The 19,491-nt window shown below is 34.7% G+C and overlaps 1 long non-coding RNA gene across 1 annotated transcript in view; it reads left to right on the forward strand.

Moving 5' to 3' along the window:
- The first annotated feature begins 1,059 nt into the window (after nt 1–1,059).
- Nucleotides 1,060–19,491, forward strand: part of LOC105739808 — a 42,066-nt gene continuing 23,634 nt past the window's right edge. Inside the window, exons 1-2 of the long non-coding RNA XR_001115790.2 lie at nt 1,060–1,189; nt 4,319–4,374. This is a non-coding gene — a long non-coding RNA (uncharacterized LOC105739808). The remainder of the gene's footprint in view (nt 1,190–4,318; nt 4,375–19,491) is intronic.

Genomic DNA, 19,491 nt, shown 5'->3' on the forward strand with positions numbered 1-19,491 from the left:
TTGTTCTCATTCTACAAATTCGATTATGCAAAAGTTTAGTCTCTTGATTGTGTCCCATAATTCCCATAGGCTTTCTTCATTCTTTTTCTTTATTTTGTCTTTTTTCTCCAGTGACTGGATGTTCTGTCCAGCTCACTGTTTCTTCTGACTGATCAACCGAGTCTTCTCATGAAGTTTTCTGTTGAAATTTTTAGTTCAGTCATTGTGTTTTTTGTCTCTAGAATTCCTACTTTGCTCTTTTTATTGTTTCTATTTTTTGTTGGTTTTCTATATTTTATTGTTTGCCAAATTTTATTAAATTTTATATCTGCATATTCTTGTCATTCACTGAACTACTTTATGAGTATTATTCTGATTCTTTTCAGTTATTTCACAAATCTTCATTTCTTTGGGGTTCATGATTGGAGTCTATTCATTTTTTATTGAAGTGTCATGATTCCCTGATTGTTTGTAATCCTTGTGTTTTTATGTTGTTGTCTCCACATTTTAGGAGATAGCTTTGTTTTCTGGCCTTTACAGGAGTTCTTTGGCAGGAACAAAGCATCACTATTTTGTTATTTTCATTTTTGAGACAGAGTCTTGCTATGACATCCAGGCTGAAGTACAGTGTCAATCACATCTCACTGCAGCCTCAAACTTCTGGGACTCAAGCAATCTACTCTCCTAAGCCTCCTGAGTAGCTGGGACTACAAGTGCACACTACCATGTCTGGCTAATTTTTTTTCTTTTTCTTTTTTGTAGAGACAGAGTCTTATCTTATTGCCCAGGCTTGTCTTAAAGTCATGGCTTCAAGCAATTCTCCCACCTCTGCCTCCAAAAGGGCAAGGATTATAGGCATGATCCACCACACCCAGCCCAGAGCTTCACATATTTAGTCTAGCCTGTGATTCTGGAAGGGCTAGATAGTGAAAACCCCAGGCAGGTAGAAATTGCTGTGAGTTCTCTAGTTGGCCGATCCAGTGCCTTTGCTCTGATGTCAGAATGGGCTATTGATTGGTTTTACTGACCAATGAGACCACTGTCTGGGCTTTTCTGTCAGATGAAACTACTGGCTGGATAATACAATGGCTTCTGGTCAATTCAGTCATAAGATGTATTCCTAGCTGGAAAATTCTGCTATTTGAAATCTACAGTTAGACAAGACTGCAAGTTAGACTCTGAAGTTAGGCAGGGTCACAACCCTGGACAGGTAAGACCTGAGGCTGCAATACACTACTTACATAAAACTGAAGATTTTTCTCCCAAACTGGGTGGAGCCATGGAGTGGGCTTCCAACTGAGTTTAGTGTCTTAATGACTTCCCGGATAATGTAAGACTAGCCCTTGTTGTGTTTCTCCAAAATATAGAGAGGTGGAAATATTCCTTCCTGGTTGGAGTGATTGTGTGGGCTTTTTGGCTGTGTGGAGCTGCTGCTTGTTCTCCCTGGTCAGGCCCAGTCTACCTCTTCTCTTCTCACAAATAGGTGAAACTGTGTTTCCCTGACTGGGCAGAGTTGTTCATGTGGGTTCTAAGGCTGAGCCGAGAGACTAGCAGTCTAAGGCCTCAAGTTAAATTGTACTTCCCACTGTGCTTCTAAAGGGAACCAGCCTAACTGTGTGGTTGTGCTATGAGGTTGGCTAATATCCCTGATCGAGCAGCACAGCCGTCAGGAAAACAGAGGTACCACCAAGATCTGTGCACCAGTAATTTTCTTTGTTTCTACCTGACCCTAGGGCAGTCAAGCCATGCCATTTCCCCTAGTATTCCCCATGAGGTGAAACCAGAGTGGACTTCCTGAGTAGCATCTTAGAACATTAGGGAAACTGAATGACTGCCTCTTATTCTCTTTTTTCCTGGTAGAAACTGTGAGTACAGGGAAACCATCTCCATCTGCTGTGCCAGCTTGGGGAAAGGAAAGGGAGAAGCCCAGGTGGAGTGAGACCATTCTTCTTACCATTCTGATTCAGATTTCATTCAATTCTACATCCCTTGCTGGTAGGCTGGTTTCCAGGTGTAGGGGTTTTCAAAGGATGTTCCAGTTTGTGGATAGTTGCCAGTTAAACTTTCTGTGGGCCAAGTAGAGCCTGAGGTTTCCTGTTTGGCTATCTTTCTGACATCACTACTAAGATCTACTTCAAAATTTTCATTTTAAATTACTTGATTGATGTTAAACTAAGAAACAATACAGAATTATAATGCATGGCCACTCTTCAAAATATAACAATGACTTTGTTAGTCTTTGCAATTGTTGAAGTGATAAAGGATTTTTTTAATAGAATGTTAGTTATGTAGAAGAGATAAAGGTTTTACTTATCCTGAAACATCTATCTTTGTATAAGTGTTTCATAAGAAGCTCTGTGGGATCAGAAGTAAAACCTCAAGTAGTCCCTCCACTGAAAGCACTTTATAAGGATCATTTTGCCTCAAAGCCCTCCTACAGGCAAGAGGAGCTTACTGTGACTTCCTAGAAGAAAATGTTGTTGTGGCATGAGGCACTTCTCTGTTCACAGCACTACTGTTCTAAAGGTATATTCTACATGTACTTTTTGGGAAGAAATTGATGGTTATTTCACTAGTGTTTATTTTGGATTACAAAGGACCAAGTAAATCTCTGAAGACTAAGGTCTATTTTCTTATAAAGAAAAAAATATCAACTATTCAGACTGATGCAAAGTTACTTTCTTAGCATAAATTCTAGGGTTATAGTTAATACCTTGCCTGGAATACTTGGGCCAAAGTCCAGCCATCTTTGTCGGGCTACTTATTCTGTAAAACTACAGTTTTTTCTTCTATGTCATTCCACCATATTTTGCTGGTCATTGTGAGAATGGAATTAAAATAAGCATGAAAAGCATTTTACACAACACGTAATACTTACTAAATGCTCAATAAATAATTAGAATTTAAATTTTTGTGCAGCTTGCTTTTATAAATAAAATCCTAACATTTTCTACTAGTAATTAAGCAAACGTCTTTACATATCAGGCCTCTGTTAATATCTCAGCTTTTACTCTCATGGCACGAAGTAACTTAAGTACTTACATTGTTATACTATCATTTTGCTATTTTTGGAATCACCTTTCTGAACTGTATATTGATAATCGCAATAAAAAAACTAGACAACACAGCACAAGGGATCTCAGACCATACATTTAAAAGAAAAAAATGTATATAATTTAACCCAACAGCTGAACATAAATTATCCTAGAACAATAAGAGCAAAAAAAAAGTTAAAGAATAGAAAGTAAAATTGTGGGCTAATCTCCATTACTTCACTAGACGACAAACAGTGCTTTCATAATCTTGATCAAAGATTTTTCTTCTCAACTTATTTTGGATGCTGTTGCTTAAATATGTATGATTTACTTAGGCTAGAAGAAAGAAATATATCAATTTGGTACCTACTAAAGCAATATTTACTTGAATTAGATTTAGCAAAGTATTTCAATGTTATAAGATGGGTAAAATGTTCAGACAGATTCTTTCTGGGGGAAAATGTATTTATAATTATTGCTTTTAGAAATTATTAAAATATAGTTAGTTGTGAAACAATGTTAGTAATGCTGGACTGTGCTTCAGATCTGATGCATATCTGAAAGACAAGGTTTAAGAGCTTTATTTTCCACATCCTTCAAATTAAAATATAGCATTTTTTCTAATGTATTAAAACACTGTAAAAATAATGGTAATATCTTTGAAAAAATTTAGCTGTGTTTTAATACCAACAGACTTGAATTATGAGAATTCATGGAGAAGGGATTATGAGCTCAAATGACTATAAAATACTGTCATTACTGAGTTAATTCTGACTAGAAATTCTCTCTGAATGTTTATGGCAGTCCTATTTTTGATCAATGAGTTAGAGACTTGAACCAAATTATCTGTCTTCTGTTTCTCTTTCTTCTTCTCTCTTTGTCTGGCTTTCTCTGTCTTGCAAATGGAAAACATTATTATGTATACACACAATATAATTTGAAGCTTCAAAGTTTTTATGTGATCAGAAAATCATGCCCATTTCTAGTCATATATGTGTGTAATCAATATTCATAAGAATGTCTATTGCCACACATTTTGTAGTGTGTTGTATATAATATTGTCCTTATTAATATAACAGAAATGCCGATTATTCATTAAAGGAAATGTATGACATGAGAAATTTTAGACATATTCATATCTCTTATGTTTTTTACAAGTGAAATGTTTTTCTGACCTTGTAATGAAAAATAATGGGTTACTGAAATATAAATGACATTCAAATTAATTTTATAAAATAGGCAATTATACAACTTCTAATATGATTCTATGATTATTTATCTTACAACACACAGTTGTGCCCTAGGTATAGGATGTATTTGGTGTTGAGGAGTTTGGACAGTACAGCAGCAGCTGCTCTAGGTAAGATAATCAGGGCAGTCCATTCTGAGAAGATTACATAGTATACACACATAGAAATATATAAATAATTTAAAGGCACAGTCTTATTTTTGTATGACATGCTTGTTTGTTGTAGGAATAATTGTCTTCATCATTTCTTGGTCATTTTCTTGCTTAGTAATGTTGATCCTGAAGATCAAGTATATTTTCAAAAATGCTTTAGCATGGAGTAAGAGAACAATGTAGATTGTTCTCTCTCTCCCTCTCTTTCTCTCTCTTTTTTCTCTCTGTCTCCCTCTCTCTCTCACACACACACACACACTTTCACTCTCTATCTCTACACACACACACACACACACACACACGCACACATCAATATTGTGAATGCCACATAAAAAATTTCTGAGATCTTTCATTTCTATGACTTGAGTTATGGACAATAAACTTGGGTCATGTAATAAAATGTAACTTAGTTTATGCATGGAGAATATAGCTTAGAAAATCACCATCTGTATACTAAAAATAAATTGACGAATACAGATAACAAGGGATACAGTACAATACAGTTACAGAAACAGTAATCTTATAAGTGGTAAGCAAATTGGACTTCGAGTATAGATAACACATATTTGTTATTGTTTTTCAAGTTATTTATGATTTTATTTTCTCCAAATCTCTATTCTCTGATTAGTCTATTTATTTCCAGATGGCATAATTATGTTTCCAAATTTCTAAGATTCTGCCCTTATGGTTTAACTTGTTTTATTTATACCAGAACAGCTGACTTCAACAGCTGTTTTTTCCTGAAATAGATTTTAGTCAATAGTTTGCCATTTCCATCAATTCAGATCATCTGATTTACTATAGTAGAATATTTCCATGGAGTATTTTAGGAGTTTTCCTTGTACTTGAAATGAAAATTTAACATTAGATTTTCAAGTTGTTTGGCCAGTATCTCCCTGAAACTTTCTAATGGACCAAAATAGTACATACTCATTTGGCATTGATATTACCAATTGAATAATATGGATCACTAATTGCTCTTATGATAGGTAATCATCCATATCTTTGCCACTTTTTATTAAATTCAGATGTCTTATGTTTCTTACATGTCAATGATAAGTTGTGTTGGAATATTTTCCCATTTATGCTATTTACGGTTTTTAATTTAAAATTTAAATTAAATTGCTTTAAATATCAAAAGATTCAATACACTTAAAATTTATAAATACACATTTAAAAAGGAAGTTAAGTTAAAATAATAAAGTACAGATGCTCCTCAACTTTTGATGGGGTTATGACCTGATAAACCCATTCTAAGTCAAAAATAGAAGCTGCAAACGCATTTAACACCTTGATAAAACTATCATAAAGTCAGAAAAAGTTATAAAGTCAGAAACCTGTAAGCCAAACAATTGCAAGTCAAGAATTCTCTGCAATACAAATTTCACATCATTTTTTACATAATTTTTAAAATTGTCTTTTGAATATTTTGATAATGTTCAACCATAGAGGGAAGCAAGGTTAATTAATGAGTGCAGATACTGAATTCAGATGGAAGCTTAATGGTATTCAGAAGGAAATTTATGCTTTACTTGCTTTTATAAAACAAAATGAATAATAATTTCATATTTTACAAAAACAATGTTCAAGAAATGCATAATCCAACAGAAATAATGTGTAAAAAATTCATGAAGAAAAATATGAAATTGATTGAAAGATCTTTGAAAGGCCTAAGTCAAGGAATAGGTTCACCATGTTTCTCTTTAGGATGATACACTGTGAAAAAGGTGCATGCCAATTATACCTACATCAACCTATGAAAGTAATGCATTCTCTTTTATTTATTTTTTTTTTTGAGACGGAGTCTTGCTCTGTTGCCAGGCTGGAGTGGGGTGGTATGAGCTTGGCTCACTGCAACCTCCGCCCCCTGGATTCAAGGGATTCTCCTGCCTCGGCCTCCGAAGTAGCTTGGACTATAGGCGCGCACCACCACGCCCAGCTAATTTTTGTATTTTTGGTAGAGATGGGGTTTCACCATGTTGGCCAGGATGGTCTTGATTTCCTGACCTCATGATCCATCTGCCTCGGCCTTCCAAAGTGCTGGGATTACAGGTGTGAGCCACCACTCCCTGCCAAGGCAATGCATTTTCAATCAAAATGCCCCTGTTTTATTTTTAACCCATTTGGTATGAGTAAACAATTAATATTAGATTGTATATTAAAATGAAAAGCCAAGAACAAAGGTGTCAATTTTGAAGCAGAAAGAAATGAAAATTCCACATAATAAATATCGTGGCTTACTATAAAATTATATATTATAGCATTGGTGAAAATTGTCCAATAACACAAATGCAAAGACTGAGGCCTGTGTTTTCTTGTTGGCTCTAGTAATCAGTTCAGAAACATTCTTAGCTTCTAGAGGACTTTCTCTAGCCCTTGAGCATAGCGCCCACATCTCAGAACCAGAAACTGGCATCATGTGGTTCTCATATCACATCTCTTGGGGCTGCTTCCACAGTCACCTATCTCTCTGACCACAGCCAGGAAAGTTATTCCACTTTAAAGGACCCATGTGATTAGACTGGGCTCACAGAGATAATCCAAAATAATCTCCCATTCTCAAGGTTCACAACCTTAATCACATTTGCCAAGTCTTCCCTCCTCTTTTTGGCGTTAAGATAACATATTCGCAGGTTTTGAGGATTAAGACCTGGATTTCCTTAGGGCTTATATTTTTCATTCAATCCCATAAACTAATGATGAGATAGGCAAGTTGATAGACTGGATATGTGCAGATCAGATATAATATATACAAGAGCAATTTTAGCTTACTGTCTGATACTTTTTAAGACTAGAAAGATATTTATTGAAAAATATTCTGTTCTGCTCATACATGTTCTCTTGAGTCCAGTTATTTTTAGTACTTGGTGCACGGATAAAACAGTAGATACATTGACCTTGACTAGCTTCCATCTATCTAGAGTGTTGAATCTGTTATATCTGAAGCAGAAACATGTTTTCATTGACATTTTTACACATAATTTGCATCTAGAAAAAATGTAGGGACAGAGTTGCTCTGTCGTCAGATCTGCTGAAGGAAAATGTCACCCTCCCCAATCAAAACCAACTATTCATGGATCAACTGCTTTATTTGACACAAGGAAGAAATTTTGGTGAGAGCAGGAAACATTCCTCTGCTTAAACTGAAAGACGGGGACAATATTATCTGTAGCTATCATTCATTGATTTCTAGATATTCACTCTCAGAATCACAAGTTATCTCTATTACTTGTGTGTCTATTTATCAAGCATAAAACATCACGATAATATTAATCTACAATGCCTAATTTTTAAACTCATACGTGTTTTCCATTGCCCCATTGTCTAAGATAGTGGTTCTTAAATTTCAGTGTGCTTCAGAAGCACCTGAAGGACATGTCAAAACACAAATTGTTGGGAGCCACCTCCAGAGTTTCTAATTTATGTGTACAATATACAGCCATACACATTTGTGCATATGTACACACAGGCATGATACCTGCTTACAAATAAAAGAGTAGAAACATAACAGTAAAAACATATAAAACAGAGCACTATTATCTTTCTCCTTCACTAAGAGATCATCAACATTAGCTGAAGATGTTTCTTTCCTTGTAATTTCTTGAAGGTAAAGATCTTTTATAGTGCTCTTAGGTTAAGAAATAATAATAAAGTCAGAAATAGGTCTCTAATCTAGCCAATGAACAATCATCTGGTATCCCTGTTCTCAGATATAAGGAGCAAACCTAGCTCAATAATCTCAACTGAAATAGTTATAAGGGTGAAGCCTGGGATCTCTGCAGAACCCAGAAGGGTAAAAGAATGGAGGAGAGGTCCAAGAATAAGGGGATTTAAGGAATCCACTAAAATGAGGCTGTGTGTAGACTTAAAGGTGACAGGAGGGCAAAGGAAAGAAATGCTTTGCCCACACTCTGGGCTCTAGATTATCAGGATCAGCCATGAATAATCATAAGTCTTCCCGCCAATGGCTTGTCTGTGCCTGGGTGCCCTGCCAGATGCCATGGCCATGATGGAAAGGCTATGCTTTTGTGCACTATCACCCAGAGTTGTTGAACTGTGATGCAATAATCAACAGCCTCACTTGTAAGCTTGCCATCAAATTGAGCAAAGAACACTACACCATTACATCCAAATTGTTAGTGGAGGGGTGCCAGGGAGTGAAAGCAGATTCAGCAAACTCAGTTATGGTGCCAAGAGTAGGCACTCAGTGAGAAAATGATGCCATGTAGACCACTGGGTAACGTGAGATTCAAGACTAAGTGGGCCAATGAGAAAGCAAGGAGCATACTCTAGAGTGTCTGTTCTTCTGGAAGTTTCCACTGAATTTTTCTTCAGAAGTTGTTAAGGCAAGAGAGGTAGCTAAAGGGCAGCTGGATAGAGTGCGATTGATTGCAGTTGTCATCCTCCTAAGTATATGTGCAACTTATTAAAGAAAGCTTCCTTAAGAGCCCTTTTTACCAATTGCCACTGCCTTACCCTTTCATACAGGTGCCACTGAGAAAAAGGGAGAAAAAGTAGCTATTCCATATGCCTGTACTCTTCAATATTATTCTGCAGCAGCGGGTTAACTCAGCAGGTCTAGCTTGCCCAAACTGCAGATTCCAAGGTCTTCAGGACCAGCCCTTGATCAGCTCCCGGGAGATAACCTCTGAACTCTTGGAGTCTTTTGGAATACAAAGAGTGCTTTTGAAGATTTGAGACCTTGGGAATGCCAGACAGTTTATGCCAACAATGTGATTAATGGTAGATGCTTGTTTTCTATTCCTGGAGCTTTGGGTCACACTGTACCAGTTTGAATTCTGGGGGTTCTGGGTCTGAGTAGCTCAAGTGAATCAAATGAGAGCCACATGCCTATATGATTTACCTTTAAGTCATATAGGTAAAAAACCTATAAGTCATATAAGTCAAAAACCCTGGGAACCGTGGTTCAGGTGAACTTCTCTGATTGGCACCATTTTACATGTGCTGTCACACATCGTTGCTTGGAGAATTAAGCACTATTTCAGTGCTTCCAGTGAGAGAGGACAACTAGAAGCTTGTTCCTGGTCTCTCTTGGACCATCTGCCATAAGTGTCTTTTATCTTGCTAATTTTATGCTGTATCCTTTACCTGTAATAAACTACTACCATGAGTGTGACAGCTTTGCTGATTTCAGTGAGTCACTCTGGTGAATCTTTGAACCTGACAGTGGTCCTGGGCATCTCTGACAATTACTCAAAAAGCTAACTGTTCCTCCATAGTGACAGAAATACGTATCATGAGCGTTTTTGGCAAAACCAATGAGATAACTCAGAGTATTCAGAATATGACAATATACTACACATGTACACGCACACACACAGACCAAACCAGGACTCTGTGCTGGAGGGCTTCAGGTAAACAAGAGATAAAATTCATACAATTCAATGTAAACTGCATACAAATTATTTTATTTACATAATTGTTTCTATATTTTTGGTATTTATGATTCATGGGCTTGTTTTTATATTTGGTTATAGGTGACTCCCACTCGAAATATTTTGTTATATGAAGAAAAGGCTAAGCATGAGGAGGTAGAGCCTATCTTTTAAAGAGTAGTAATAGATAACCTGTATGACATACGTATTGGAATAGCAGGAGACAGGGCAAAAGGTCTCTCTTTTTTCATGAATAAAATAATAGAAGAAGATGAGGTGATTGAGGAAGATAGTAGCAAAAGAGGAAATCACCTTCATACTTCTTTGAAACTAGTGATGCTGTTCTTAACACCTCAGCTGACCCGAATGTCACCTCTAAAATAATTAGAATGTCACCCCATTTTACGAATAATTTACTACCATTAGCCAAGAACTGTCATAATAAATACTCAGGTCTATGAGACTGTGATGGGAATGTCATCCCCAAGCTCCGGCTGCTTGGCTCCTCGAACAAAGCTTTGGTTGATTTTTTTAATGTCCAAATCCACCCAACAAATAGTCATCAGAGTTCAATTCAAGTTCAAGGAACACTGCATTTGAGTCTTGGTTTTACTACCAGAGTTTTATTTCTTCTCAGAGGTATCGGGTGTGAATGATTAGCATAGGTTATTTTACCAACTCTATGGACATGACTGGCATCCAAGCTCAAAATCTTCATAAACTTCAATTAATTGTAAAGTCTAACTTTGTGATATTGATTAGGGTCAGTAATTGTCTGATCTTTGCTTAGCAATTATGGATAATTGCAATGGCATGCGAATTAATAGAAACATATGGCACTTAAGCATATTTATTTATTAATTTTTACTGAGCTGATTTTTGTGCTAATTAATATGAGTGTACTCTAGAGGGCAATAAACAATAACCTCACAGGTACACATCTTGGCTTAGAAATATCTGGTTCAAGGAAGGTTTGTTTCCTGGATGGAATGCAGTAAATTTTTTAAAAATATTATATATGCTTGGTTCTGTGCCATTTTAGATTTTATGATAAATTTTAATTTTAACTTTTGTATTATTTTAGTTTTTGCATTATAGGAGTAAATGATTTAATTTCACTTTTAAGATTAAATTATTTATGCATCTATTCATTTTCTGTTATGCCTATTCCCTACTTATGTTCCCTGCTATCCTGAGTGCTTAGAATATATATATTTTTTGTTTTAAGTTCAGGGTTATATGTGCAGGTTTGTTGCATAGGTAAACTTTGCATCATGAGGGCTTTTTGTACAGATTATTTTGCCAGCCAGGTTTTAAGCCTTGTACCCAATAGAATGTATCTTTAAATTTTATTGATTCTTTTAAAATATGTAGATTGTGTGTGTGTTTGACTAACATAAATGGCATTTTGCTACAGATATTTCCTGTCATAATTTTTTACTCAGCATTGTTTAAAAACCTATTCACACTGCTTACCATACAAGTAGCTTTTTCGGCTTTTGACTCCTGAGAATATTTCACTGTTTGTATTTTATCCATCCCTCAATAATGTGCCCCTACACTGCCTTCTACTCTTTACCACCAAGTACCATTGCAATTAAAATCTCACTCTTGGCTTGTTTGGGAAATTTATAAGAATCTTTCTAGGATTTTTGAGCCATGAATGATAATACTTAAATTATCTAATACTGCCAGTAGGGTTGCACCTGTATAAATTACTGCAGGAAAGGCAAATGGTTTCCTGTTTTCAGAAAACTTGTCAGTTTCAACTTTACTAACTTTTTGCCACATCGATATGTAGAGTAGTACCTTACTAATGTTTCACTTATTCTACACACTAAAGAAGTTGACTGTCTCTTTAATTGTTAGTGATTTACTTTTGCTTTCCTACAATTTGACTTTGCCCATTTTTCTATTGTTTCTTTTGCTTGTCAATTTTAATTAGGTCTTCTTTTGTATCACAGATACTCTTTCACCATTGATTTTATGTTTTGCAAACGTATTGTAATATGTTACATCTCTGTTAAATTTGCACAAGTTGGTTTTTATTGAACAGAAACTCTAGACTTAGACAGTGAAACTTTAGTATGATTAACTCAAATTTATTATTTATTCCTGTAAGATTTGTGATTTATTTTGGCATGTTTAGTGTAGTGCTTACTCATTCCTAAGACATAAAAATACTTTGCATATTTCTATATATCATGTTTTTTAATTTGCTTTTATACAAGTTATACATTAATCCTAGGTCAGGCATTTTAAACAGTATAATTTTAGTTTTACTCTTTCATGTAACAAACCCATTTTCCTAACACTACATTATACATAGTTAAACTCTTCACCCTTTGACTTGTGAGACCATATATTTCCTATATAAAACACTTATAAATGTCTCCAAATTGTCTATGTTTTTGTCTGATTGTCTGTTCCTAATCCATTTATCATACTGCCCTTATCATAATGTCTTTATAACACACATGCTAAAGCCTAACAAAGAAAGGACTTCACTGTGACCCTGATTTTTTCAAAGTTAATTTAGTTCTGTGTGGTCCTTTATTTTTAATTTTAAAAGGTTTCAAGACTCTTTAAATTGTAAAGTCTGATAGTATGATGACTACTACTCCAAAACTCATTTTGGGTTTTTAAAAAATTATCATTGTATTTAATTTCATAGGTAAAATCTTCCATGCTATTATTGACATTTTGATTGTTTAAGGATTTAGATTATTACAAATAAGGTTACTGTGAACATTTTTTCCTGGTACATATATTTATGATTTTTTTTAAACAGATACACCAATGCCTAAGATTTGGTCTTTGTATCCATATATGCTCAATTTTAGTGTTTAACGTTTAGTATTTAGTATTTATTATCAATTTTAGTAAAATTGTATTTGATGTGATCTAGTAGAACACGCAATTTTAGTAAAATTGTATCTGATGTGATCTAATAGAATATAATAGTTGTACCAAATATTATACTCAGTAGTAAGGTATGAATATCCCCTTTGCTACAAATTTTGCCACTTTCATATTGTCAAACATTTAAACATTTTGCCAACATACTGTGTTTGAAATGTGGTTCTACCCTGGAGTTTTAACTTGCATTTTCTAGGTTACTATTAGTATTGAGCATCCGACTAGGTTCCTTGAGGGCCCCAAGAAGGGCTGCCAGATTTATCTGACTGGCTACCTATCTGTGGGACTCTAACTTACATAAGAGAAAAATAAACCACATAATATTGGAATTTCTTTGTATGCACAATTAAGTCTAAACTCTCACTAATACAGATAACTTGGAGGGTGCCTGATATTTTCTGTTTGGGTCAAACCTCATTTTTACAATAGACAAATTGTAAATAGTTTAGATTTAACAGAAAATTTGCTGAGATAGTACAGAAAATCTCCATACACTCTGCACCCACCTTCCCTTATTATTATCTTATATTTGCATGACCCATTGTTGCAATGAATGAAAGAATACTGATACCTATCTTAGTTCGTTTGGGTTTCCATAACAAAATACCATAGACTGGATAATTCATAAACAACAGAAATTTATTATTCACAGTTCTGGAAACTGCAAAGTCCAAGATCAAGGCGCCAGCAGATTTGGTGTTTGGGGAGGGCCCTTCCTCGTAGATGGTGCCTTCTTGCTGCATTTTCATATAGCAGAAGAGGAAGGTATGTTTCTGGGGCCTCGTTTCTAGGGGCATTTATTGCATTCATGAGGCTTGAGCCCTATGACCTAATCACCTCCCCTAATACCATTACTTTGTTGGTTAGGTTTCAATTTGTGCATTGTTGGGGGACACAAACATTCAGACCATACCAATACCTTTCATTTTATTAAAGTCCATAGAATATTCAGACCCTCTTGGTTTTAATCTAATATCCCTTTCCTGTCCCAGGATGCAATCACATTAGTTGCCATGCCTTTTAGGTTCCTCTTGGCAATGACAGTCATTAAGACTTACCTTGTTTTTGATGATCTTGACATTTTGAGAAGTACTACTGTAGGATGCGCTTTATAGGAATTTGTTTGATGTTTTCCTCAGGAGTATATTGGGATATGGGACTGATAAGTTGGATTCCATTCAAATTAAAAATATTTGCTCTGTGAAAGACACTGTCTAGAGAATAAGAAGACAAGCCACAAATGGAGAAAGAATATTTGGAAAGAAATATTTAATAAAATACTGTTGTTTTTAATATCCAAACAACTCTTAAAACTCAACAATAAGAAAATGAACAAACAATATGTGGCTGTAGTCCCAGCTACTCAGTAAGTTGAGGTGGGAGGATTGCTTAACCCCAGGAATTCAAGACCAGCCTGGGCAACTCTACCTCCAAAAATTAAATAAATAAATAAAATAAGGTAAATAAAACAAGAAAATAAAAACTTCTTTAAAAATGGGCAAAATATCTGAACAGACACTTCACCAAAGAAGGTATGCATATGGTAAATAAGCATATACAAAGATGATCAACATCATATGTCATTTAGGAATTGCAAATTGAAACAATAAGATACCACTAGCTATTTAATAGAATGACTAAAGTCTCAAACACTGGCAACAACAAATTCTGATGAGGATTTTGAGGCAGTAAGATTTTGGTAAAAATGCAAAATGACACTGCCACTTTGGAAAACATTCTAGCAGTTTCTTACAAAACCAAACATTCTCTAACTATATGACCCACAAATTAATCTTCTTGCCATTTACCTAAGTTCATTGAAAACTTACGTCCACACACAAAAAAATGCACATGGATGTTTACAACAGTTTTCTTCATAATTGACAAAACCATGATGCCCTTCACTACTTGATGATAAGTAAACTGTGGTACATTCTGAAAATGGAATGTTATTCACTACTAAAAAGAACTGAGCTACCAAGCAATGAAAACATATGGAGAAAACTTAAATGCATACTACTAGGTGAAATAAGCCAACCTAAAATAAAATACATACTATATGATTCCAAGTATATGACATCCTAGAGAAGTCAAAACAATGAATAAAAGAAAATGATTAGTGATTGCTGGGGTAATGAGGGAGAGGATGATGAATAGGTGAAGCACAGGGTATTTTTAGGACAAGGAAACGCTTCCATGTGATACAATCATAGTAGACATATAATATGTATATGAATAGTCATTATACATGTCATTATACATTTGCCCAAACCCACAAAATGTACAGCACCAAGAATAAAGAGTCAACCCTGTAGTAACAACAGACTTTGGTTGATAATGATGGGTTAATGTTTGTCCATTGATTGTAACAAATGTACTATTATAGAGGGCAACATCAATGATGGAGGCTGTGCGTGTGTAGGGGGAAGAAGTATGTGAGAACTTCATATGTTTTACTCAATTTTTCTGTGAAGTTTTATTCTTATTTACCATAAGAAAGTCTTAGTAAAGATAAGGAACACAATTATGTACATTAAAGATGTACACTATTAAACCTAATGCAACCACTGAAATCATGTCATAGCATTATATGTCATAAGCAACTTAAGAAGAGAAAATGAAATCATAAAACTATGTAACTACCCTAAAATAAAAAAGAAAGGAAAAAGAGATAAATAGGATATATAAAAAAGCAAACAGGAATATAATAGAGCTAAACTTTGTTATAGCAATTGTCACATAAAATGTAAATAGTTTACACAGCCAAATTAAAAGACAGAGATTTTGAAAAGGTCTGACTATATGCTGTCTTTTGAATAAAGAAACAAATCAGTTAAAAGTGAATAAATGAAAAATATACCATGCTAACCAAAAAAAAGCTGATATGAGTACATTACAATGACAAAGTAGATTTTAAAACAAAAAAACTCCAATATTATCAAAATGATAAAAGGGTTAATTTATCATAAGAGCAACACATGGTTACAATCATGCTTACATGTAAACAATTATATTTGCACATTTAAAATAAATGAACCAGCCACTAATAAAACTGCAATGAGATATAGATAATGCCATAATTGCAGTTTGAGATTTCAAAGGAGCTCACAATAATTGATAGAACAAGTATACAAAGATCAGTAAGAATACACTGACCAACTTGACTACAGTAATATCTACAGAAGCCTGCATCCAACAAAAATAGAAAACACATACTATTTGGGTATACATGGAGTACTTTTGGGCATAGAAGTTAATATGAGCCATAAAGCAAATGACAATGAATTTAAAAATATCTTTTCTACTAATGGCATCAACGACAATCTACCAAATCACAAAATATCTAGCAGCTAAATAACACACTTCCAAATAACACATTATCCAAAGAAGAAATAAAGGGAAAATACAAAAGTAAGTTAAGCAGTTTTAACTGGAATATTTTGAAGTGAAAACACTTCAAAATATGTAGGATACTGCAGAAGCAGTAAGGATATTAGGGAGTAATTAACTTATAGTGGTGAATTTCTCCATCAGAAAAGCAGAAATGTCTTGTTAAGGTCTTCACTTCAGCAACCACCATAAAAAAAGAAAACCTTAAAGAAAGAAGGAAAAACAAAATTCAATGTAAGGAGAAGAAAAAAAAATAAGAATTAGAGTGGAAATCAGTAAACTGGAAAACAATAGAAAAATCAATGAAGCCAAGAGCTAGTTTCTTGAGAAGATCAGTAAAATTGATAAACCTCTATCCAGATTCATCAGAAAGAAAAAAGGGAGAACAAAAATATAAGCATCAGGAAAAAGAGAGGATATTAAGGAAATTGAGTTACTGGTTAAAACAGTTACCCCAAGGAATTTTCCCAGTTCTGATGGCTTTATTGCTAGAATCAACCAAATATTTAAGGAAGAAACAACACCAATTCTACACATACTCATCAGAAAATAAAACAAAACAAAACAAAACAAAAACAGAGTGAATATTTTGTAACCTATCCTGTTAGGTTAGCATTACTGCACTATCAACGCAAGACAAAGACACTGCAAAAAAAAAAAAATAATAATACGGACAAGTATTCCTCGTAAATCTAGATGACATTTGTTTTAAATAGAAACTGAATATATCTGTCCAATCGATCTATCTATCTATATTAATAATTCATGTACTAAATGCAGCTTATCCTACAAATACAAGTTTGGTTAAACATTTGAAATGCAGTCAGTGTAATTCGCCATATCAACAAACTAAAACATGAGAAATAAAAGACATCTAGAATGAAAAGCAAGGAAGTAAAACTGTCATTATGTGCAGATGGCATGATAATTCATAAAGAAATTCTAATGAAATACATAAAAAAAGCTACTAGATCCCATTTGTCAATTTTGGCTTTTGTTGCCATTGCTTTGGTGTTTCAGACATGAAGTCATTGCCCATGCCTATGTCCTGAATGGTATTGCCTAGGTTTTCTTCTAGGGTTTTTATGGTTTTAGGTCTAACATGTAAGTCTTTAATCCACCTTGAATTAATTTCTGTATAAGGTGTAAGGAAGGGATCCAGTTTCAGCTTTCTACATATGGCTAGCCAGTTTTCCCAGCACCATTTATTAAATAGGGAATCCTTATCCCATTGCTTGTTTTTGTCAGGTTTGTCAAAGATCAGATAGTTGTAGATATGTGGCATCATTTCTGAGGGCTCTGTTCTGTTCCATTGATCTATGTCTCTGTTGTGGTACCAGTACCATGCTGTTTTGGTTACTGTAACCTTGTAATATAGTTTGAAGTCAGGTAGCGTGATGCCTCCAGCTTTGTTCTTTTGGCTTAGGATTGACTTGGTGATGCGGGCTCTTTTTTGGTTCCATATGAACTTTAAGGTAGTTTTTTCCAATTCTGTGAAGAAATTCATTGGTAGCTTGATGGGGATGGCATTGAATCTATAAATTACCTTGGGCAGTATGGCCATTTTCACGACATTGATTCTTCCAACCCATGAGCATGGAATGTTCTTCCATTTGTTCGGGATCTAAAGAGCTTCTGAACAGCAAAAGAAACTACCATCAGAGAGAACAGGCAACCTACAAAATGGGAGAAAATTTTCGCAACCTACTCATCTGATAAAGGGCTAATATCCAGAATCTACAATGAACTCAAACAAATTTACAAGAAAAAAACAACTCCATCAAAAAGTGGGCAAAGGGCATGAACAGACACTTCTCAAAAGAAGACATTTATGCAGCCAAAAAACACATGAAAAAATGCTCATCATCACTGGCCATCAGAGAAATGCAAATCAAAACCACGATGAGATACCATCTCATACCAGTTAGAATGGCCATCATTAAAAAGTCAGGAAACAACAGGTGCTGGAGAGGATGTGGAGAAATAGGAACACTTTTACACTGTTGGTGGGACTGTAAACTAGTTCAACCATTGTGGAAGTGAGTGTGGCGATTCCTCCGGGATCTAGAACTAGAAATACCATTTGACCCAGCCATCCCATTACTGGGTATATACCCAAAGGACTATAAATCATGCTGATATAAAGACACATGCACACGTATGTTTACTGTGGCACTATTCACAATAGCAAAGACTTGGAACCAACCCAAATGTCCAACAACGATAGACTGGATCAAGAAAATGTGGCACATATACACCATGGAATACTATGCAGCCATAAAAAATGATGAATTCATGTCCTTTGTAGGGACATGGATGAAGCTGGAAACTATCATTCTCAGTAAACTATCGCAAGGACAAAAAACCAAACACCGCATGTTCTCACTCATAGGTGGGAATTGAACAATGAGAACACATGGACACAGGAAGGGGAACATCACACTCCGGGGACTGTCGTGGGGTGGGGGGAGGGACAGCATTAGGAGATATACCTAATGCTAAATGACGAGTTGATGGGTGCAGCACACCAACATGGCACATGGATACATATGTAACAAACCTGCACATTGTGCACATGTACCCTAAAACTTAAAGTATAATAATAATAAAAATAAATAAATAAATAAAAATAAATCTCTCATATAAATTCCTGAACCTCAAAAAAAAAAAAGAGCTACTAGAACTAATAAATGAGTTCAGCAAGGTTGCGGAATAAAAGAGCAATAGACAAAATCAATTGCATTTTGAACACTAGTAATGAGCAATTAAAAATTGAGATGAAAATGTTTACCATGGGATCAAAATATGAAATACTTAAGGATAAATCTGACAAACACGTGAAAGACCTGTACTTTGACGAGAGAAATTAAAGGAGCTCCATCTAAATGAAAAGCATCCAATGAGCATTAATCAGAGAAGTAATACTGTTAAAATGGCAATAAACCTCAAATTTATCTACAGGTTGATACAATTCCTATCAAAATCCCACTTAGCATGTGTTCAGAAACTTGTAATATGATCATAAAATCCATATGGAAATGCAACAGACCTAGGACATTCAAAACAATCTTGAAAATGATTGTAGTTGAAGAACTAACAATACTTGATTTCAAGTTTTGGCATAAAAATACATAAATAGGTCCATGGAACAAAATAGACTTTAGATTAGAAGCTAGAGTTGACCTATATAAACAACAGATTTTTGACAAAGGGCCAAAAGCAATTCAAAGGAGAAAGTATAGGCTTTTCATAAATTATGTTGGAGCAATTGTATATCCATATGTTGTTTTCCATTTTTGTTTTTTTAAGAATATTTTTTATACTTCATACCATATTAGAATATTAACCCAACCTTGATCTTAGGCACAAA

The sequence above is a fragment of the Nomascus leucogenys genome, chromosome 5 (assembly GCF_006542625.1).
Source record: "Nomascus leucogenys isolate Asia chromosome 5, Asia_NLE_v1, whole genome shotgun sequence".
NCBI lineage: Eukaryota > Metazoa > Chordata > Mammalia > Primates > Hylobatidae > Nomascus > Nomascus leucogenys.